General features: G+C 48.0%; 1 pseudogene; it reads left to right on the plus strand.

The window, feature by feature from the left end:
• The window catches only part of LOC147109899 (basement membrane-specific heparan sulfate proteoglycan core protein-like), a 193,291-nt pseudogene that overhangs the window by 55,192 nt on the left and 113,757 nt on the right, over positions 1 to 24,342 (plus strand).

A 24,342-nucleotide genomic window follows, 5' to 3' on the forward strand; every position in this document is an offset into this window, starting at 1 on the left:
CCATGGATGGGGGGCTTTGGTTCCGTGGAGACGCTAGAGAAGCTGGGAGTGTTGTTCTTAGAGCTGAGAAGGCTAAGGGGAGATTTAATGGGTGTTCAAAATCATCACGAATTTTGCTAGAATGAATATGGAGAAACAGTTCCATTGGTAGAAGGGTCAATAACCAAAGGACACAGATTCAGGCTAATTGTCGAATGAGAAATCTGCCCGATGAGATTTTTTTAGAAAGTGAACAGTCATGATCTGGAATGCATTGCCTGAAAGGATGGTGGAAGCAGATTCAATAGTAGCTTTCGAAAGTGAATTGGATAAATAGTTGATGGATAAAATTATAGGGCTCTAGGGAAAGGGCAGTGGAATAGGAAAAATTAGATAACACTTTCAAACAGCTGGTATAGGCAGGATGGGTCGAATGGCTTCCCTCTGTGCTGTATCAGTCTATGATTCTATCATTGTATTTTCAAGGCTGATTATATGTTTGATATTGCCACAGACATCTCTGCTACAATTGGTGAGAACTCAGCAGGGACATATGAAAATATTCAAAGAAAGCAAAATGTTGGTAAAGTTCCATTAATATGCTACTATATTGGTGAGCTCAGTAAACTAAAGGGAATCTATGCTTGTTCACATCCATCGAAGTCATGGTTCCTGCAGCAGCAGTAAACTGGAGTCATATATAACCAGAACAGGGTGGGGGTGGCAGGCGATCTCACCTCAGTGCATTAGTGGACCAGTTGGGGTTTTACGACAAACGAAAATTGTTTCTGGTGCTGGTTAGAATATTGGGGTGAATTTTCACTTTTACAAACGAAACGAAAATCGGGCGGAGCGTAAAATGGGCGTTCGATGCAATACTGCATTTGTTCCAACCGGCGGTAAATTTGAAAATTCACATCCTGCAATTCTGTTTGTGGAATAATTAATGTAACAAGCTCTTCTAACTTTTATCTCAGTATATAAGGTGTTGGGCTAACCATTAATTCTGAAGCAACTACATGGGATCTTTGTGTAAATGTTTACAATTATTTTCAACCAATTGATTTTGTACAGGAGAGAGCTCCGAAACCACAAGATGAAAACTCCAATTACATGGTGAGGAAATTATTATTTATATTTCTGCATAACATTCACTTTCAGTTTTTAACAATGTAATTTCAGTTCTCTTTTGATGCGCTGCATGTCGCGGCCAATCTGTTAGCTAAAAATAACGATTTCTTCACTTTTAACAGGGATTACAGCTGCACGATCAGTCTGTTTACAGTGATCTGATGAGGTAAGTGGCTAGAAAAAATGACAACTACGCCACCATGTTGTGAAAAAAAGAAATAAAGTTACTTTATTTCTTCCCAGGATAGGGGTTTCATGTGTCAAGGCAGTGTTTATGTCTGATCCCTAGGTGCCCTAATAACATTACCTATCCACCATGTAGTACAGGACTGGTGAGAGATACAGACTGTATTGGGTGACACGATTCTTTCCCAAAAGGACATTGCTCAATGTTGAACAACAAATGCAATTTCACAACATTTTTCTGGTGCTAGCTTACACATTACCTGTTAAATTGAGTACAATTCCAGAGGCTGCTTTGGTGAGCCTTGCACTCTAGTCTTCTGGGAGACCAGTCCACTCGGATAACGTGCCCTATTTGCGAATAAAGTATGTAATAATTGATTATATCTTGAGTGCACTAAATATTGATATTTGGTTTATTTCTATATATCGTGTTGCATGGCACCAAAGACTTCAAACAAAATACCATTACAACTGAGAATGCTGATTTCCATTAATTATTGTAAAGCTTCCGAATTGTGATATTCCCCTATGGTAAAGGCAACTTGCTGTGCTGTAAGGAGCACAAAACATCTTGATCGAGCAAGATTCCTGTTTGTTCTGTGCTTTTTCAGAAATCTCATGAGATGGTGGGCTTGCGGATGGGGGATGCTACCATTCATCTAACGTTCTGGAAGTGGAGAACGGGAAAACAGTCTTTCTGCTATTGTTCAACTGCAGATCATATGTGACAGTGTGTGGGCCTACCAGCTCCTGTTTCTCCACGTGCGGTCACGACTGTACTCTTCTACTGCAATCAATCCACCGCTGAGCAACGCCACTGGAGAGCTGCTATTTTCTACATATATTTTAAGAAGACATTGAATCTATCGTGTAAGAGCCATGTATTCCAAGTGTGCATCACACAACATATCCTTAATTACTTCACATTTACAACAGTCAAACACATTGTACTTTTTGAGCACCTGTCACATCTTCATTCCCAGTGAATGCAGCGGCTTTGTGCAATAGCTCACACCCAACATCCCACTGCACCCTTGAAGGAGCACAGGTTGCCACTTCACATCAGCAATGAAATGTGTAGCTATTTCCCAACGGCAGCATATTTCACTGAATTTGTTCATACATACTTAGAGTCATGTTTTCCCATAATTTTGTTTCCACAGACATTAACTCTATTGGTGAATCGTAGAGCATTGTTGGTTTGTGAGTCGCTACAACAGAAGGACAACTGATTCAAGAAAATGTTGCTGCAAGATACTTGTCTCACCTTTCTTTTAAAATAATTATTCTCTGCTTCTCCCAGCCCCATCTCGAGTTTCTCCCTGACAAAATCCTCTTTCAACTTGTCTACTAAGCAATTCCTCATATTCATGATTTCCATGTCCTTCTCAACTCACCTTGCCATCTCGCCCCTGATTTCACTCCACTTCCGCCCTCAAAAAACCTCGCCCTCCATATAAACTCACTTCCTCATATACATTTCCACCCTCAAGCTTGCCATCTAACGTGCCTTCTCTACATCCATTTTCTCAACCTCAGGCTAGGCCATCTCTGATCTGTATATATCACCAACAATGTCCCCTAATCATCTAACCGATATTGTCTCTAAGTCCTTCAATTTGAAGTTTTCATCTTGGTATATAAATCGATTCATTGCCTCACCCCTCCCTATCTCAGAAATTTTGTCCAACGCTGTACCCCTCCTCACCCCCACCAAGGGGTTTGCATTCTTTCGACTTTTTGTCTTCTTCCCTCCCTTCATCCCACCATTGGTAATGATGTCTTCAGTCATCTAGGTTCCAGCGTCTCAAATTCCCTTCCTGTAAATCTCTTACTTCGTTTCCTATTGCTCCTCTACATCATGGACTCCTCCCTTTACCTTCCTGCACGAAGCAATAATTTTTTTTATACAATTAAATGCAGTAAAGTACAAGTATTTATGCAGTTAATTCAATAATTAGGAACCAGCAGTTACATAAAACTGTGTCTGCTCCTTCTCAGCCAAAAGGGGAGTGAGAGCTTTCATCCTGGGCAGTTGAAGTTTATGGGCTGCTGGATGTTAGAAAAGAACACGTGTTGGTTAGATTTGCAATTTGCCACCCGGGAATTAAACTGGTGCTGGGCATGGACCACTCATTACCAAAACCATCTAGTATACATTTTCAAATGGACCGGGGGTATATAATGGGTTGTTGATCCACAACAACAACTTCATTTGCACCTGCCAAGGCGGAAGTCTTCCACTAGTGTTTAAAACATAAGATGTAATAGCCGGAGTAGGCCATGTGGCCCCTATAGCCTGCTCCAACATTCAATTAGATGATGGCTGATCATGACCTAAACTCCACTTTCTCGCCTGATCTCCATATCGCCTGATTCCCCTCGAGCCCAAATATCTATCTATCTCTGCCTTGAATATATTCAACGACTTAGCATTCACAGCCCTCTGGGGCGGAGATTTCCAAACATTCACAACCCTCTGGTTACTGGCTTTTAATGGTTTGTGTAATTCTACTCTCAAATCTCTTTGTTACTCTACAGTTCCTGGTTCAGACAACATGTGGAGCATTGTGTACAGTTATGGGTACCAAAAGGATATTCTGGCCTTGGATATAATACGGCACCATTTCACCAGCATGCTACCAATGCTAAAGGATTAAATTATGAAGAGAGATTATATAAACTCAGTTTGTATTCCCTAAAAATTATAAGGTTAATAGGTGATTTGACTGACTTAATTATAATTTTGAAAGTAATTGATAGGGTAGCAACAGACACCATTTTTCTGCTGTTGGGGGTTTCTGGGACAAAGGTACGTCACCCTAAAATGCGAATCACGCCATCAGGACACTAGTTACGAACAAGTTCTTCAAACAAGATTTTTGCTAGCCAAGGGTGTTATGGGACATGGAGTAAAGGCGAGTGAATGGAGGTAGGATACAGGTCAGCCATGATCTCAGCGACCCTCTAACTCCCTGTATCATTCTAGTGAATAAGCATGGTGGGGTGAATGGCCTAATCCTGTCCCTATGTTCTTCACCATTTAGAAAATACGCCTATTTATCCTTCTTGGATCCAAAGTAGATGACCTCACCTTTGCTCAAATTGAACTCTATTTGCTATAATTTTGCCCACTCACTTAATCTGTCTATGCCCCGTTTAAAATTCCTGTTCCCATCGACATTACTTATTGCCCCACCCATCCTCGCAGCATCTGCAAATTTGGATATTCACCTCTCTGTTCCTTCATCCAAGTCGTTAGTAAATATTGTTAAAGGTTGAGGCCCGAGACCCTATTCCTGGCCAACAGCCCTTTTCACTTCCTCCCAATTTGATTATTTTTATCCCCATTCTCTGACACCGAGCTCTCAAGCAGGAGATTACAAAACAAAGGAGAAGTTCAAAATGTACAGGAGGCTTTTTTGTTTGTTGTGTGTACTCGTCATTTAACAATAAATTTAATTTGACCTATTTGATGAGAAAATGGAGCTTTGCTGAACTATTCATTCATTGGACTCGGGTAAAACTGGACTATGACGAAGTTGGAAACACAATGGCCTAGAAATTCAGTGGGCTTTGCGCCCAGTTACCGCCCAAAGAGGGCTTCTGCACCAGTCTGCAAACTTCGGGCGAACTTCATTGACGCGCTAATTGCGGCGGTAGCCGTTAGCGCTGCGCCACCACCGATGACGTCATCGGTGTGCGCAGCGCCCCGGTACTGCCCCGACACCGGCCCGACCCCCATCTTCAGTAGTGGCCGCCTCTTCCGTGGCGGCCGCTAATAACATTCGGAGACCGGGGCCTAGAAATTCAGTCTGGACACTTTTGGGGCGCTAAAGTCAGGCGCTCGCTAAAGTTAGCGCCCGCCGGAAAGTGTAGGCCACATCGCCGAAATTCAGTAGAGTTGGCCCTAAGTTTGGCCGAGCGCTGAAACTGGCGTTGAAATGCTGTGTTCCGGTGCTAAGCCGGCGATGCGGCCTAATAACGCCGAAGCCGGGCGCAGCGCAGGTGCGGTCATGTTTTGATTGACAGCAGACACCCTGACGCCGGCCAGCTCTTAGAGGGGGAAGGGTCAACTTTGACTGCTGCCACGCCCTGCATACTGGAGCCCTGCAGCTAGGCCTCAGCACTACTGGTGTGCCAAAATAGCGCCTGCAGCAATGGAGAGGGCCCGGGAGCGAGCGCAGCACTTCTCAGAGCATGCTCTGAGTGTGCTCATTCATGGTGTGGAGAAGAGAAGAGAGATCCTGTGCCTGGACAGTGGCAGGAAGGCTCCCAGGAGCCAGTACAGGAGAGCCTGGGGCAAAATCGCCCGCAGGGTGTCATCCACCTCTAATGTCCCCAGGAGTGCGGACCAATGCCGCAAGAAGTTCAACGACCTCACTCGGATGGTGAAGGTGAGTACCCTTTCCAGTGTCCCCCTCATCCTTGCATGTGCACCTCACATTATGGGCAAAGGGACCTCAAAGGCCTAATGGGCAGCCCTCCTCCCGCAGCAATGGCACTTGCATGTTCATCAATAGCACTTTCTGCACTTAACACACTGGCCAAGCTATTCGACCATGGGAGGCAGTGCACCCAGCAACAGGGCACCACACTGGCCAAGCTATTCCACCATGGGTGGCAGTGCACCCAGCGACAGGGCACCACACTGTACTTAGAGGCCGTCTTTTCTCTTGCAGGCCAAGCTGGCGAGCAATGTAAGGAGCCAGGCTGTCACTGGTGGAGGCCGTCCCGAGTACCAGGCGCTCACTGATCTGGAGGAGAGCGTGGCATGACTCATGCGTGGCTGGGTGACTGGCCCTGTCGCGATCGGCGAGGCGGACCCTGTACTGGTACCCACTGGTAAGGACATGACCGGTTGCACCTCTCTCATTGCCCTCGCGCTTCAGATCTACATCCTTTCCCACTGACCGACAAATGCGCATAATGCACCACTCAGGCCTCCCTCGCTGACGGCCTGTCCTCACTCTAAAGCTACTCTTGAGCCTTCCTGCTTTCAGCTGGTGAGGAGGAGGTGGTCCGTGAAGCGCAGAGAGCCAGGCCCTTGGAGGAGGAGGACGTCGAGGACCAGGAGGAAGGTGGCACATCGGGGGAACCCTCCTCCACGCCAGGGGATGGCAATGGAGGGGAGACATCTGGCCTGCAGGAGAGCCAGGGGGAGGTGTTGGAGGGGAGGGCCGAAGCTGGTCCCAGTAGGGTGGACGCACGCGGGAAGGGTCCGGCAGCACGCCAGCCTTCTCCCCAGAGGGGGGAGGTGTTGGAGGGGAGGGCCGAAGCTGGTCCCAGTAGGGTGGACGCACGCGGGAAGGCTCCGGCAGCACACCGGCCTTCTGCCCAGCGGGGGGAGGTGTTGGAGGGGAGGGCAGAACCTGGCCCAAGTGGGGTCGACGCACGCGGGAAGGGTCGGCCAGCTCGGCGGCCTTCTCCCCGGAGGGAGAGTCCGCCCTCCAGTCCGGACACGGTCCTCGCCCAGGAGGTGCGCGTCCTCGATGAGATGTCGGCGGCGTCTCAGCGGCGCCACCAAGAGTTCATGGGGGTGGTCGAACAGTTGCCTCATGCCATTGAGTCCCTGGTTCAGAGTGTGGTGGCTTTCGGGGAATCACAGGCCAGGGGGTTCGTACAACTCATGGCAGCGCACAACAGGGGTGTCCAGCAACTGGCCGCAGCGCACAACAGGGGTGTGGAGCAACTCGCGGCAGCACAGGACGCGGGTGTGCAGCAACTGGCGGCAGCGCAGGACGCGACTCGCGAGATGAGTGGTGCCGTCCACACACTGGCAGAGCTGATGTGGGCGCATACCAGGGCAGTTCGGGCACTCACTTCTGCCACACTCGCTGTGGCACGGAGGCATCGCCATGGCACCCGCCGCCCTGCTGCAGCACAGCGGTCTGGCCTCCCCTAGATTGCTGCGCTTGCTACACTGCCAGCCCGGCCGAGTGCCAGTGTCTCTGGTGAGCAGCGCGCACCTGCCATCAGCCAGCTTGCCCCCAATGGTGCTGCCGACACTGCCACTCCCCCAGCCAAGGTGCGACGAGCTGCTGCTAAGACTGATGCTGCCCAGCCACAGCTGCAGCAGTCAGCAGCCGGCCCCTCCCGGGCCAGGCCTCGTCTAGGCCGACCCCCAAGGGCATCTGCCAACACGCTTTGTGGCCCTCATGAGCCTTCCCCCAGCCTCGCCACACCCGCAGGGCCCAGGTTGAGGCAGAGCAGCAGGTAGGCCAGGGGCCGGAGAAGCCTGTCTAAGGACTCGCCCTCTCGGCACACCCATTAGAGTGTGGTGAGAGCGGTTTCTTTTATATTGGGGGGCTTGTGTTGTGGGGGGCATTATTTTGTTAAGGCCGACGATCAAGGCATTTTTTGTTTTCATGGGGGGGTCTCTGTTGTGGGGGGGGCTTATTTTTGTAAGGCCGCTGTTGAAGGCCTTTTGGATGGGCAAGTTTTGTTAGTCCTCCCCAGGTTTTGGGAGTGACAGATGTTTTTGATTGTTTTTTGGGGGTCTTGTCTGTTTTTCTGTTTTATGTGGGAAGGGCCCTGAGTTTGTGAAATAAAGCTTTTGATTTATTCAGCATGTCCAGGTGTCGTGTTTGAAGTGGTTGTTGCGTTAACCGGCTGAGGGCTTGCGGAGCGGCTGCCTCAGGTGCGTTCATTGCCACAGGCCATTCCCTGACAGGGGGCCTAGAAGTGTCGATCAATAAGCCCCCGGCGGACGGCCCTTGGCCCTTGTCGCTCCCTCCTGGGCTGGTCCTCCTCCTCCTCCTCCTCCTCCTCCTGCTCGTCCTCCTGAGGTGGTGGTGCAATGCCAGGTGGCAGTGCCTGAGTCCTGCGGATAGCCAGGTTGTGCAGCATGCAGCACACGCCGACGAACTGGGAGACTCTATCCGGTGAATACTGAAGAGATCCTCCGGAACGATCCAGGCAGCGGAACCGTTGCTTGAGGATGCCTATCGTTTGCTCGATGATGTTCCTTGTGGCTTGATGGCTTTCGTTGTATGCCTCCTCCGCTGGGGTCCTGGGCGCGCGGAGCGGGGTCATGAGCCATGTACACAAAGGGTAGCCCTTGTCCCCGATAAGCCAACCCCTTGGTGGAGGCTGTGCCTCGAACATGTCAGCCACAGTAGTCTGGTGCAGGATAAATGCATCGTGGCTGCTTCCTGGGAAGCTGGCATTGACAGCTAGGATGCGCTGCCTGTGGTCACACACCGCTGTACATTTAGGGAATGGTAGCCCTTCCAGTTGCGGTAATCCTCGGCTTTGTGGATAGGTGCCCGCATAGCCACATGCATGCAGTCAATGGCGCCCTGCACCAGGGGGAAGCCCGTGATCCTGCCAAATCCGACTGCACGCTGCTCCTGCCTCTGTCGGGTCATGGGGAAGGAGATGAATTGGTGTCTCCTCGCGTAAAGTGCATCGGTGACCTGCCGGATGCAGCGATGTGCGGCGAACTGGGAGATGTTCGGTATGCCCGCAGCAGCGGCTTGGAAGGAGCCGCTTGCATAAAAGTTCAGAGCCACCGTGACCTTCACTTCCACTGAGAGAGACGTCCTGCACATCAGCTGTGGATGCAGATCTGTGTGAAGCAGCTTGCAGATCTCTGCAACCACCTCCCTTCTGAAGCGCAGCCTCTTCACACAATGCGCCGCAGTCATGGTGAGATAGGACACCTGCTGCCGGTATTGCCTGAGTGGGTAAGGCCTACGTTGCCGACGCCCAATGGCCCCTCTGCGTCTAGGCATGGCTGGCCCTCTCTCACAGCGTCTGCGAGCCCTTCGCACATAATGCTGCAACTGAGGGTTGGCCCCCCATACAGCCCCCATAATAAAGTTGAGAACAGATAAATCACAATGAATCAAATGTCAAAGCACTGGCCAGAAGCCAAAAATACCTCTCCTATGTTGTCCCAAATCTGTAACCTCTGTCCCTTGGTCTCTGTCCAGAAATCCAAAGCAGTAAAGTCATTGCAGCAAAATGGCTGGGCTTTAGAGGTCAGTGTAAGTGCCCTTTAATTTGCGCTCCCCAAGGCCCACAGGGCCTCTTTTGCGTTCCACCTCACAGTTCTTAGCAGCGCCACGCCCACATTGGGCGGGCGCCACTGAATTTCCGGTTTGGGGCGCACAAACAGTGTTGCGCGACGATATGACGTCATAAGCTGTGCGCGCACCTGAGCGGGTGCAAACACTTTGCGCCAGCGCTAAATGTCAACTGAATTTGGGCATCGGCGCAGATCAGACTGCTTTCAGGCGCTAAGTGTCTAGCGCCGGAAATATAGCCCTTTTATGGCGTTAGCGGCTGGCGCAACCCACTGAATTTCGAGGCCCGGGTCCGTACAGCAGCCTTAGTGGGGCGCTTTAAGGTGGAGGTGCGGCCGGCCGCTTTTTTGGCGGCCGCCTGCCCGCACCTCCTTCCCCGGCCTCCTCCACCCGCCCCCCCCCCCCCCCCGCGGCATTGCCGGCTGGTTTCCGGGAGCCCGGCACTTCTCCGTTATGCCGGGCTCTTTTGCCGGCACTCGCGATCGGGGCTCCGGCTGCTGCAGGCACCTCCCCCTTACGAGAGGGAGGAAGGCCTGCAGTACCGCAGCCTGCCGCTCCGCTGCGTGTGGCGCTGCGGCCACTAGCGCGCCGATATTCAGTTTCAGCGCCCCAAGCGGGGGCGGCCACACCCTTGAACAGCGGCCGTCCTCGACTTTGGGCGCTGAAACTGAATATCGGCTGGGCGCGAGTGGCTCCGCGCCCAGCGGTAAATTCTGGCCGCCAGCGAGCTGGCGGGGCTATAGCTAATTTCTAGGCCAAACTTTTCAGTGAATTAAAAGCGATTAATATTTTGTTTCTATTTAACGTAGCTTGAAATTAAATGAAACTGTCAGCTGTCAGTAAGGGTGTAACAGTTTGTTTTGGTGTTAGTTGCTGAGTAAATTTAACAATTTGCATTTTAACACCCTCAGATAAATGGAGACGTTCTTTCATTTTGGGAAGTTAAAATTTCCGACTGAGTGTAAGAAGGAACCAACAAGTGAAACAGGTACATTGCAATAGAAAAATATAATTGATATATTGTAAAATCTGAACGCTTTCATGCGGTCCTGAAATATCAGTTCTGTTTTCAATATGTAAATGATAATGGTGTACAGGATTAAATTGTAACAAAAATGTAAAGATCCTGTGCTGATCACCGTCGCTTCCCTGCTCTGGGCTTCGAGTTTGTATTCACGGCCTCCTCTATCAGATTAGAAGTGCAGCAGCCCAACCATGCAGAGCAGTGGGTGATGAGAATCGTTTCGAAAGAGACAGAGAAGCAAAGAACAAATTTAAAAATGTGTTGTCTTTTACATGAGTAATTAAAATCTGCAACGGCAAAAGGTCAGTGCATCAAAATTGCCCTGCTCATGTATAGAAAACACAAACAACAAGAAACAATAATAGTTGGAGTGAAATGTGCCGATCAGATCAGTTCATGACTGTTATGGATGAAGTACTTGGGGTGCAGTTAATTCTACATCAAGCGAAAATTGATGACATATATGTTACTGTTGCAACAGCTTTGAAAACATGCGATGGTCAGATATAACTTATGTATTCATTCCTGAGATGTAGGCGGCGCTGGCTAGGCCAGCATTTATTGCCCATCCCTAATTGCCCTTGAGACCAGACTGGTGAACCGCCTTCTTGATCCGCTGCAGTCCGTAGTGCTTTTAGGGAGGGAGGCCCAGGAGTTTGACCCAGTGATGATAAAAGAACAGCAATATACTTCCAAGTCAGGATGGTGTGTAACTTGGAGTGGACCTTGGAGGTGGTGTTGTTCCCATGTGCCTGCTGCCCTTGTCCTTTTAGACGGTAGAGGTCGCGTGTTTGGGAGGTGCTGTTGAAGAAACCTTGGCGAGTTGATGCAGAGACACCATGTAATTGGTACTCACTGCAGCTATGGTGCGCCGTTGGTGGTTGGAGTGAATGTTTAAGGTGGTGGATGGGGAGTCAATCAATGGGAGGCTTTCTTCTGCATCGTTTCGAGCTTCTTGAGTGTTGTAGGAGCTGCAGTCATCCAGCAAGTGAAGGATATTCCATCAAACTCCTGACTTGTGCCTGGTAGATTGTGGAAAGGGTTTGGGGAGTCAGGAGGTGAGACAGTCGCCGCAGAATACCCAGCCTCTGTCCTGCTCTTTTAGCCACAGTATTTATGTGGCAGCTTCAGTTACGTTTCTGGTCATTGGTGACTTGTCCCAGGCTGTTGATGGTTGGGGATACGGCGAGCTTATCCCGTTATATTTCAAGGGCTGGTGGTTAGGCTCTCTCTTGTCACAGCACGTAAATTAATCGCAACGGGAAATTAGCCGGTCTAAATGGGAGAATCTAAAAAGGGATTGCAGATAATAAAAAATCAATTGGTATGTGTTTTTATAGCAGAGTATAAATGTAGTTAAGAAGCAGAGCCTCATAGCAGACAGTCTGGTCAAATACATGTCATAAGAGAGGAGTGACTGGACCACATATATTGGGAAGAGTTACCTCTGGCTTAAAACAGGCCTTGACTTTGCTGTCAGCAGTGAAGTGAAGGCTTTCGCTGCTGGACCCGAAGGATGCTCCACACACGAATCTCACAATCCTTGTGTCGGGAACTTCCGGTTTTCCGATCTTGAATTCAATTCAACGGAACTTAATAGTAATCCCCTTGATGGAACTGCTGCGACCTAAAGCAGCCGTTTAAAAGGCAGAATTCTCACTGACAGCGAACAAGGACGTGAGTAAGCTCTTACAATTCTAACTTTTTAAAATGGTTGGAGAGAGTAAAAGAAAGATTGATGCAGCAACTCAATAAAATAAAACTGCTGAAAAGTTTCTTGAAAAATTTATATTTTATTAAAATGCCCAAATTCCACACTCCACACAATTAAAAATATTCGTCCAGGCCCTTAACCTCTGTTTAGCAGATCAATACGCAGTTAAAACCTTAGTTACACTTAAACCCTTTGCGACTAACTTTTAGTGGGGAAATTAACAACATATTTACTACTGAAGAACTAAAAGTTTTCAACAGTTTCAATGATGTACGAGAATTCACTGATTGCCGGCTCTTTGGGTGTGGGGTTGGGGACACAGCACAGCCAGTCTCGGAGCTGTCATTGACAGACCGCATGCGGCAAGTCCTGAAGTTGCGGCCAGTTTCAAATGCAGTATGAAAACGTACTCTCTTATCAACCTCAAATTCAGGGCCATAGAAACTCTGCTGTACAATAAATATGTGACGATTGTGTGTACATTTGAAAGAATTAACTTTGAAAGTATTTTTTGGGATCTCTGCAGACCATGCAAGCTTAACGGAATGCTCTGATACATCAAGATCATAAAGTCATTCAGGGAAGCCTGCCAAGGTGTGATAAGAAGTTGAGAAATTCCAGTTTACACAACCTCTTCCACAGCATCAGTGGCCACGACGTCTGGACTTTCCCCTGACTAACCGCATTCCAACCATTAAACTGTAGAAAGGAAATGGCAGCTGTTCAGTTCTGCAAACTCTGTGCGACTCAGGATTTGCGGGCATTGATATAAGCTGTTTGTGGAAAAGGCAAGTCTGCTGTTTCCATGTTTTCAAATTTTGCCCGAAACACTTTTTAAAGGAATGTTACTTGCCACTTATCAGCAAAAGCCTGGATGTTGTCAGGTCTTGCTGCATGCGGGCATACTGTGTAAAATGGAAGTGAACATGCCTTTGATAAAGCAGCTGAAGATAGACCTTGTACACTGCCCTGAAGATCTATTGATAGGAGTCAAGAGGCGCGCCTCGAGGTGAAACTCCTTGACGCCCAGTAACTAGCCTGTGACCTGTTGGCCTGTTTGCAATAAAGGCCGAACCATGGACTGGATAAATAATAGATCATGAATGCTACCAGAAACAGGGCAGAGCCCTTCATAATCCGCTGCCTGTGGCCATAAACAATCGGCACATTCAGGGAGTGGAACCCTTTCCTTTTGAGAAAGATGGCAGGGTGATGCATTTAGAAACCAATGCTGGGAAAATGTGGCCTTCAGTAACAGCATTCCCAATCATTAATGCTTCAATTATCCCCTGACTGCCCTAGCATGGCTAACCTATTCATCTTCTCATTACTCCCCTTTCTACCACCCCCTCACTCCCAGCACTGCCTCTACTTCTTCCTTGTTGAATACTGTATCTTTTTATTCCATCTCTCTGCTAAATGATCACTGTTGGGATGAACTTGATACCTCTGAAGGGACAGGAAAACTGCATATCGGAAAAATTAGCATCAAATATTTATAAATACACAGCAGGCCCGTCAGTGTCTGAAAAATAATCACAGAATCATACAGCATAGAAGGAGACCATTCGGCCGGACTCCTTGAAAGTTCTATCCAATTAATCCCACTCTCCTGATCATTCAACATAGCCCTCGATTGTGTTTCCTGTTCAGGTATTGATCCAATCCCTTTTGAAGGTTATGATTGAATCTGCTTCAACATACCATTCCGGCAGTGCATTCCAGATCATAAAAGAGCGAATAATTTTTAATTTCTGAGGAAAGGTCTGCGCACTTGAAGTGAAATCGATTCCTCCGCCCATTTCCTGTATATTGCCAACAATTTCTCTTAATATGTAACATTTGGATTGGAGACAGTGGATAGAGTTTCCAGTCATGTGAACAGCACCTGGTCCAATCAGCTGTGCCGCTTCAGTAAATGACTCAACGGATCTGTTCTGTAGACCAGGAAGAGCGGGTCAGTCACTGAGTGTAACAGGGGCTGGCGCTGCTCTCTCAGGATGGTGACACTGCCACTTACCGCGGTAGCTCTTTGCTTATTTATATCTGCGGGTGAGGATCACTTTCTCGGATCATTTCTTTTACTGATTACAGAAAAAATACAGCAAACGATTGTCATAGAAAATCAAGTTTAAATACAAAAGATGACGTTTTTATCACTTCAGAAAAGTATATATTGTGTCGAGTTTGAGTGTTTCGCTTTACTTCTTCCTCAATGTGATCTTGTTTCCTCAGTTGAGCCCCAGGCTTTTACTATACATACAGAAAACAGTCGGATAAGTGTGACCGTCGGAAGCAACGCATTTTTTTCAGTGCGGCCGTCAGCTGAGGTGAGGAGAGGAAGCTGGGACTTTGGGCCGACAAATATCGCTGGGTGGATAGGTACAGAGGGTGATATAAGTAATGAATACAGAACACGGGCTGAGTTATTCATCCCGAACGGATCGCTCCTGCTAAAGTCAGTGACAGCTGCGGACAGTGGAGATTACACTGTTACTATGTTTCCAAACACCGGGACACAAGCAACAGCAACCATCACTCTGCATGTACTTGGTAAGTGAAAGCATTTTTTGAGAAGGGATTTGTTTCGAAACGATTTCATTGTTTTCATGTCACAAGTCATTCATCACGAGGTACATAGACAGTTTCGGGGCAAAACTAAAATAGAAAAAACTCTGCAACCAGTATCACTATCGCCGTGCCACAATCGAGCTAATAAGTTGTTTGCTGTCGACTTTTTAATATCGAAATGCTGATTAATATGGACGAGTCACGAGCATTCTTATCCTACAAAGTTACTTTACCAGGAATGAAATAAGTTCGCTCTCACCCCACAGTATTGCCCATCTGTTCTTACACGCAACAAGAATGTGCTGTAAACGCACAGTGGATCAATCAGCACCTTGAATAAATCCAGGCGGTAATGTTTCACGTGGCATTGTTGCAAAGCTGAGGGTATATTTTCGAATAAATGGTTAATTGACATATTTCCCTGGAATTAAACATATTCAAATATGGATTGTACAACATTTTGCTGCAGATGTTTCAATGCCGAATGATGTTAAAAGCGGAACAGAGATTCACACTGAGGCCTAGAAATTCCCTTGGGTTTGCGCCCATTTAGGGGCGCAAGAGTGGGTTGCGCCGGAAGTTGCGTCGCCGCTGAAATTAGGTGGGCCTTTAAATCGGCGTAAGCCGGTAGCGCTGCGCCGGCACCGATGACGTCATCGGTGTGCGCAGCGCCCCGGTACCGCCCGAAACCACGCCGATCCCCATCTTCAGTAGCGGCCGACTCTTCCCTGGCGGCCGCTAACAACGTTTTGAAAACCTGGCCGTGCTGCAGCCTTAGAGGCGCTATTTAAAGCGGAGGTGCGGCCGGCCGCTTTTTCGGCGGCCGCCTGCCCGCACCTCCTTCCCCGGCCTCCTCAACCCCCCCCCCCCCCCCGCGGCATTGCCGGCTGGTTTCCGTGGAGCCCGGCACTTCGCCGTTGTGCCGGGCTCTTTTGCCGGCACTTTCAACGGGGCTCCGGCCGTTGCAGGCACCTCCCCCTTAAGAGAAGGGGGAGGCCTGCAGTACAGCAGCCTGCCGCTCCGCTCGGGTGGCGCAGCGGGACCGGCATCGCTGAAATTCACTTTCAGCGTCCCAAGCGGGGCGGGCACACCCTGTACCAGCGCCCGCTTCCGCTTCGGGGCGCTGAAAGTGAATTTGGGGCGGGCACAACTTGCTCGGCGGCGGGCGCTAAATTTCCGGCGCAAACGTGCTGGCGGGGCGTCACCGAATTTATAGGCCGGAAGCTTTCATAAAGCAACTAAGCTGAAAAGCAACTTCGCGCATAAAACTGATGAAAATATCTGTAAAACTTCTGCAGATCGTGCGGCATTCGTGGGCAGCGATTCACGGAAATTCCCAGGCAGCCACAATAATCTCGCTGTCTCAACAAGGAAGCATATTAGTCAGGCGATTTTCATCAATAAGCAGTTTAAGCAATAACTTCCTTACCAGAGAGTCGTGAGAATGTGGGAGTCGCTACCACAAGGAGTAGTTGAGGCGAATAGCATAGTTACATTTAAGAGGAAGCTAGATAGCCACATGAGTGAGAAAGGGTTAGAAGGATATGTTGAGGGGGTGAGATGAGGAAGGGTGGGAGGAGGCTCATGTGCAGCCTAAACAGCGGCATTGACCAGCTTGACCGAATGGCCTGTTTCTGTGCTGTACATTCGATGTAAGTTATATATGTAATATGTAACTTTCTTTTGTTTGCCACCGATTGGCTGATTGTACCTAATTATTGAGTTCCAGCCTAACTATCTTTCTCACAGCTGCCGTGGAACAAACAAGGACAGGGAGCAGGGCCACTTGGCATTGGACAAATGCAAAACACAATTGCACAGAAATTCGGCCCCCATGGGTGAGTATGCACGGGGTACTCACACATAGGCCCAACGAAAGTGCTGGTTTCATGCATACACTGCGCATGCGTGGGAAACCGGAACTTCCGTTCCCCTGAAAGAAGGGGTTGACAGGTGGAACGCGTGCGCCGGAGAGGCGGAGCGTGGGCATCGAACTTATGTTTTTTTTTGCAGGTTTCTCCAGGAGGGTAAATCTCCAGCAGTTACACTTTTAAAAAGCAGGCGCAAGGCCTGCTTTTAACAAGGTAAGTGCTGAATTAATTAAAATTAAAACATTTTTTGCACAGTTTTATTATTTTAAAATACTTTAAGGAAAGGTAAGTTTATTTTTAGACCCTTTAGAAAATGTAATTCATTTTTTCAAAAATTTAACTTATTGTTTAAAATAGTTATTTCATGTAATTTATAGTTATTTTAAAAATGTGATTTAAAAAAATATATATTTTAAGTTTTATTTATGTTTTGGGGCTTACAGTACTTATAGGTTTGACAGCTCTTCCTGTCAAACATATGAATGAAGCATTCCCTGCTACCATTGGATCTACATGGACCACGTGTTCCCAGGGGACGCTTCAAACTAACTACGCCCCTGGGATATGCAAGCACTGCGCACCAGCAGTTGGATGATGCCCAGGATCGGAATACCACGCGGATTTCTGGGCCAATATATAAATATGGTGCTTTTAGCATTTGGACACCTGCTCTGACACGGATTATACGCCGTTCATAAAATATGATCTCTTGCTATTCAATTTTGCGCGCCTGCTATATTGTAACCAATGTTCGATAAATACTTGGCGCAAAGTTCAGGATGTTTGCAGGATATTTTCCTATTGTACAATGTGTGAATCTTGAGTTGATATGACGCTGCACCTTCGTCTTTCTGCTTTGTTTGAAATATGCAATAGCCTGCAATTTGCAGTCAGAGGCGATTCAGCGGCGATTGCAGCTGGCTCCGATGAAACTTCCCAAATAGATCTGGAGATGTCTGTGGTGAGGTGTCTGCCATACTCGACGAGCAATTGTGTGCAGTTTTGGTCTCCTTACCTAAGGAAGGAGATAATTGTCATTGAAGGAGTGCAACAAATGTTCACTAGACTGATTCCTGGGTTTTCGGCATTGCCCTATGAGAAGAGTTGAGTAGACTAGGCCTATATTCTCTAGAGTTTAGAAGAATGAGAGGTGATCTCATTGAAGCATACAACATTCTTACAGGGCTTGACATTGTAGATGCAGGGAGGATGATTCTCCTGGCTGGCGAGTCCAAAACCAGGGGTCACAGATTGAGAAAAAGATGTTGGCCATTTAGGACTAAGATGAGGAGAAATTTCCTCACTCATAGGGTGGTGAATATTTGGAATTCTGTACCTCAGAGGGCTGTGGAAGATCATTCGTTGAGTATGCTCAAGACAGAGATTGATAGATTTTTGAATATTCAGGGAGTAAAGGGATATGGGGACAGTGCAGGACAGTGGAGATGAGGTAGTAGAGCAGCCATGACCTTATTGAATGGTGGAGCAGACTCGAAGGCCCAAATGGCCGACTCCTGCTCTTATTTGTTATGTTCTTAATTTATGTAATTAATTGCAGCGCTTTTGTCCATTTGTCCTCCTTTGCTGAATCCTAAACTGCTCCCAATCCTCAGGTTTCCTGCTTTTTCTGGCCAATTAATATGTCCGCTCCTTGGATCGTATGCTAGCCCTAATTTCCCGTGTTAGCCACGGTTGAGTCACCTTTTTTGTTTTATTTTTATGCCAAACAGGGATGATCAAATTCTGTAGTTCATCCATGTGATCTTTAAATGTTTTCTGTTGCCTATCCACCGTCAACCCTTGAAGTAACGTTCCCCAATCCATCCTACCCAACTCGTGCCTCGTACTGTCGTAGTTTCCTTTATTAAAATTCAGGACCCTTGTCTCTGAGTCAAATGCTTCACTCTCCATCTTAATGAAGAAATTGATCATATTGTGATCGCTCTGCCCCAAGGGGCCTCGTACAGTAAGATTGCTAATTAATCCTGTCTCATTACATAATACCCAGTCTATGATGACCTGATCTCTAGTTGGTTACTCGACATATTGGTCCAGCAAACCATCCCATATACACTCTTGAAATTCCTCCTCCACAGTATTGTTACTAATTTGGTTAGCCCAATCTATATGTAGATTAATGTCACCCATGATAACTGCTGTGCTCTTATTGCACGCATCTCTAATTTCCCATTTAATGCCACCCCCAACTTCAGCTTTACTGTTTGTGGGTCTGTATACAACTCCCACTAACGTTTTCTGCCCCTTGGTAATTCTCAGTTCTACCCATACAGATTCCACATCATCAGAGCCAATATCCTTCATTACTATTGTGTTAATCTCCTCTTTAACCAGCAATGCTACCCCATCTCCTTTTCTTTTTGGCTGTCTTTCCTGAATATTGCATACCCCTGGATGCTGAATTCTCAGCCTTGTTCACCCTGGAGCCATGTCTCCGTAATCCCAATTATATCATATCCGTTTACATCTATTTGCGCAGCTAATTCATCCACCTTATTACGAATGCTCCTTGCATTAAGGCTTGTTTTCTTAACACTCTTAGACCTTTTAGAATTAATATTTACTGTGGCCATGTTTGATTTAAACCCTTGGGCCTAGAAATTCGCTATCGCCGCGCCAGGTCTTCAGCGCCCGAAATTTAGCGCTCGCCCGGATTCCCATAGCGCCCGCCTGAAATTCAGTTGCAGCGCCCCAAGACGGAGGTGGGCGCTATTGCAGGGTTTGGCCGCCTCGCTTGGGGCGATGAAAGTCAATTTCAGGTGTCCAGCTGCCGCTGCGCCACCCGATGCGGTGCGGCAGGCTGGGGTACTGCAGGCCTCCTCCTTCTCTTAAGGAGGAGCTGCCTGCAGCCGTGAGATCGCCGCTGGATTCCCCTGGCAAATGAGCCCGGCACCACGGAGAAGTGCCGGCCTCGTGGGAGTCAGACACCAATGCCGCGGGGGGGTGGTGCAGGAGTCCGGGGAGGGAGGTGCGGCCAGGCGGCCGCCGGGAAAGCGGCTGGCCACCCCTCCACCTTTATGCGCCGGCCTCTCGGAGCTGCAAGGCCCCGTTTTTCAAACGCTGTTTGCAGCCGCTATGGGCGAGGCGGCCGCAACTGAATTTGGCTGTCGGCACGGAATCGCGTTGGAACCGGGGCGCTGCGCACACCGATGACGTCACCGGTGCCGGCGCAGCGCTACCGGCTAATGCCAATTTTAGGGACCAACTGAATTTCGGCCACTAAAAAACTTCTGGCGCAAACCACTCTTTAGGCAATAAGTGGGCACAAACGCGACTGAATTTCTAGGCCTTGATTTCTCTGACTGCCACTTTTGCTTTTCTCCTTCCTGTCTTTAGCTTCTATCCTTGTTTACCTTTCCTCTGTCTTCCTGCACAGGTTCCCAACCCCCTGCCATTTTAGTTTATACCCTCTCCAACAGCACTAGCAAACACTCCCCCTAGGACATTGGTCACGGTCCTGCCCAGGTGCAAACTGTCCAGTTTTTACAGGTCTCACCTCCCCCAGAACCGGTTCCAATATCCCAGGAATTTGAATCCCTCCCCGTTGCACCATTCCTCTAGCCACGTATTCATCTGAAAAATCCTTCTATTTCTACTCTGACTAGCACGTGGCACTGGTAACAATCCTGAGATTACTACCTTTGAGGTCCTATTTTTTTATTTAACTCCCAACTGCCTATATTCAGCTTTTACGACTGCATCCCGGTTTTTACCTATATCGTTGGTAACTATATGCACCACAACAACTGGTTGTTCACCCTGCCCCTCCAGAATGCTCTGCCGCAGCTCCGAGACTTCCTTGACCCTTGCAACAAGGAGGCAACATTCCATCCTGGAGTCTCGTTTGCGGCTGCAGAAATGCATATCTATTCCCCTTACAATAGAATCCCCTATCACTATAGCCCTCCCGCTCTTTTTCATCCCCTCCTGTGCAGCAGAACCACCCACGAGGCCAGGAAGTTGGCTGCTGCTGCCTTGCCATGATAAGCAATCTCCCTCAACAATACCCAAAGTGGTAAATCTGTTTGAAAGGGCGATTGCTACAGGGGACCCCTGCACTACCTGCCTGTGCCTACTACTCTGCCTGGTGATCACCCATTTCCTTCCTGCCTGTGCAGCCTTTACGTGCGGTGTGACTAACTGATTAAACATGATATCCACAACGTCCTCAGCATCACAAATGCTCCAGTTTATATCCATTCGCAGCTCCAGTGCCACAATGCGGTCTGCCAGTAGCTGCAGCTGGCTGCACTTCCCACACATATGATCGTCAGGGACACAGTAGAAGCTGAAATAAAAAGAAGAAATTAAAAAAAAGTATATAGTTTGAAATATAGTGTAATTTTTATCCAAATGGAAAATTTTGAAAATCTACTGATGCAATACTTAGGCCTAGAAATTCGCTATCACCGCGCCCAGGTCTTTAGCGCCCGAAATTTAGCGCTCGCCCGGATTCCTGTAGCGCCCGCCTGAAATTCAGTTGCAGCACCCCAAGACGGAGGCGGGCGCTATTGCAGGGTTTGGCCGCCTCGCTTGGGGCACTGAAAGTCAGTTTCAGGCGTCCAGCTGCCGCTGCGCCACCCGATGCGGTGCGGCAGGCTGGGGTACTGCAGGCCTCCTCCTTCTCTTAAGGAGGAGCTGCCTGCAGCCGTGAGATCACCGCTGGATTACTCCGGCAAATGAGCCCGGCACCACGGAGAAGTGCCGGGTTTGCGGGGGTCAGACACCAATGCCGCGAGGGGGTGGTGTGGGAGTCCGTGGAGGAAGGAGCAGCCAATCGGCTGCTGGGAAAGCGGCCGGCCGCCCCTCCACCTTTATGCGCCGGCCTCTCGGAGCTGCAAGGCCCCGTTTTTCAAACGCTGTTTGCGGCCGCTACGGGCGAGGCGGCCGCAACTGAATTTGGCAGTCGGCACGGAATCACGTTGTAACCGGGGCGCTGCACACACCGATGACGTCATCGGTGCCGGCGCACCGCTACCGGCTAACGCCGATTTTTATGGACCAACTGAATTTCGGGCACTAAAAAACTTCCGGCGCAAACCACTCTTTAGGCCATAAGTGGGCGCAAACGCGACTGAATTTCTAGGCCTTAGTTTCCAGAGCCATAATGATTGTTTAGCCATCAATATACTGTTAAAATATCAATTGCACCAATTCCAACAAAAGCTGAAGATTTAATGGGGCACTGAACAGCGATATGAGCATGGAAAATCCTAATACACTGATTGACAGAACTGGCAGGTGGGCGGTGCACAGCGCAACCAGTCTCAGACAGTGAATGACTGACCACAACTTCAGCATTTCTGCCTTTAGGTGGGAAGGTGCTAAATCCTGAACTTGCAGTCAGATTCAGAGGGTTAATGATGGCGAAAGATAAAAGTTCTCCATCATAATCCACCAAAAATTCCAGATCAATATATTTCTTTTGAATAACAGATGCATTACACCATTTAATACACAATTTATTTTACCTGTGCTAGGGTGAAGCTATGTTGAACCAGGCCTGTGCCTTTAAGCCTACACAGTTTAGTTGCTATTGATTGGCGATCCAGAGGTTAATGTACAATTAATTGTTGTTCGTGATGGAAGCAAGTTTGCAGATGGGTGCCTGGTTGTGAATCTCCCAGTCCTGGCCACAAGATACCAGCATTAATTGACTACCTATCATTGTCTCTTTATATATACTTTAAGGCTTTGAGACGTTTATTTATGGCTGATAAACATTATGTCGAGAATTTCATCTGTCTATCTGTCTGCTTAACTATAAATCTTCCTGTCTGCCTATATGTCTAAGTATTTTCTACATTGATGGGATGTGGGCATCGCTTGCAAGTCCAGCATTTATTGCCCATCCCTAATTGCTCTTGAGGAGGCGGTGATGGGCCATCTTCTTTATCAGCTGCAGTCTGTGTGTTGAAGGTACTCCCACAGTGCTGTTATGGAGGGAGTTCCAGCACTTTGACCAGGCGACGATGAAGGAACGGCGATATATTTCCAAATCAGGCATATGTATAACTTATAGGGGAGCTTGGGTTTGGTGGTGTTCCTATGCACCTGCTGTCCTTGTCCTTCTAGTTGGTAGAAGTTGTGGCTTTGGGAGGAGCTGTCGAAGATGCCTTGGCGAGTTGTATATTTTAGCTGGTACATACTGCAGCTACGGTGGAGGGAGTGAATATTTAAGGTGGCGGATGGGATGCCAATCCAGCAGCTGCATTGTCCTGGATGGTTTCGAGCTTCTTGACTGTTGTTGAAGCTGCTCTTATCCAGGCATGTGTAGGGTATTCCATCGCACTCCTGACTTGTGCATTTTTGATGGAGGGAAGGCTTTGGGCTTGCAGCAGGTGAGTCACTTGCTGCAGAATACCCAGGCTTGAACTGTTCTTGTAGCCACAGTATTTATGTGGCTGAACCAGTTAAGTTTATGTTCAATGCTGACCCCAGCATGTGGCTCGTGGGAAATTGGGCGATGCTAATGCTGTTGAATGTTAAGGGGAGGTGGTTAGACACTCTATTTTTGGAGTTGGTCATTGTCTGGCACTTATGTGGCGTGAATATTAATTGAGGCTTTTTATGCCAAGCCTGGTTTGTCCAAGTCTTGCTGCATGCGGGCACGGACCGCTTCATTTTCTGAGGAGTTGAAAATGGAACTGAGCACTGCACAATCATCAGCGAACTTCCCCACTTCTGACCTTAGGATGGAGAGAAGGTCATTTATGAAGCAGCTGAAGATGCTTGGGCCTAGGACACTGCCCTGAGTAACTGCTGCAGCAATGTCCTGGGCCTAAGATTATTGGCCTCCAACAATCACATCCTTCTTCCATCGTGCAAGGTATGACTCAAACAAATGCAGATTTTCCTCCGATTACCTTTGAATTCAATTTTACTTAGGCTCCTTGATGCCACACTCAGACAAATAGTGTCTTTATGTCAAGGGCAGTCACTCTCACCTCACCTCTAGAAGTCAACACTTTGGCCGTGTTTAGGCCAAGAATGTGCTGAGGTCTGGCGGTAAGTGGTACTTGCAGAATACAAACTGAGCATGGGTGAGCAAGTAATTGGTGAATAAGTGCCACTTGATAGCATTACTGACTGGCTTGGATTTGTCCTGCTTTTTGTAGACTGGACATACCTGGTCAATGTTCCATTTTTTCAGGTTGGTGCCAGTGTTGTAGCTGTACAGGAACAGCATGGCTGGATGCGTAGCTAATTCTGGAGCACAAGTCTTCAGCACTGAAGCCGGGATGTTTTTGCTGCACACAGCTTTGCTGTATCAAGTGCATTCAGCCTTTTGTTGATATCACTAATTGTCTATCTGTCCTCTCTCTCTCTCTCGCTCTCTTTCTCTCTCTCCTTATCCATCACGAACATGATCTGACAACTAATGAACAGTTGTGTGTGAGTTATAATTTCAGAATATCAGAAGGCATTTTCTGATCCAGGTTTTGTCCTCTACTACTTTATGTGGTGCTCCTTCGCAGTTCATGGAATGAAGAAATTCCTGATATTGATATTCCTGATAAAGGTTCATTTATACCTTTTTCTCCCCTCAAAATACTTGGCAACCTGCAGCTGCTTTGGCTATCTCACTATTCGTGTTGCTAATACCTGACCTCCACTTGTACGGTCTATGATTCCCTTCCTTCTTCTGAATGAGCTTTTCTCTGAGAACTTTTACACAAACAAACTTCCCACTAATTACGACAGATGCCTTTTGCCTTTAACCCATTGAACCGGTGTCCTGTTGTCCTACTCTCAATTTAATTTGAAGTACTTTCTGGATTTATCGTTTCCATGCAATTTATTATTTTCTATACCCAA

This window comes from Somniosus microcephalus, chromosome 12, assembly GCF_052327205.1.
Source record: "Somniosus microcephalus isolate GS21.2 chromosome 12, FLI_Smic_1.0, whole genome shotgun sequence".
In the NCBI taxonomy this organism is placed as follows: domain Eukaryota; kingdom Metazoa; phylum Chordata; class Chondrichthyes; order Squaliformes; family Somniosidae; genus Somniosus; species Somniosus microcephalus.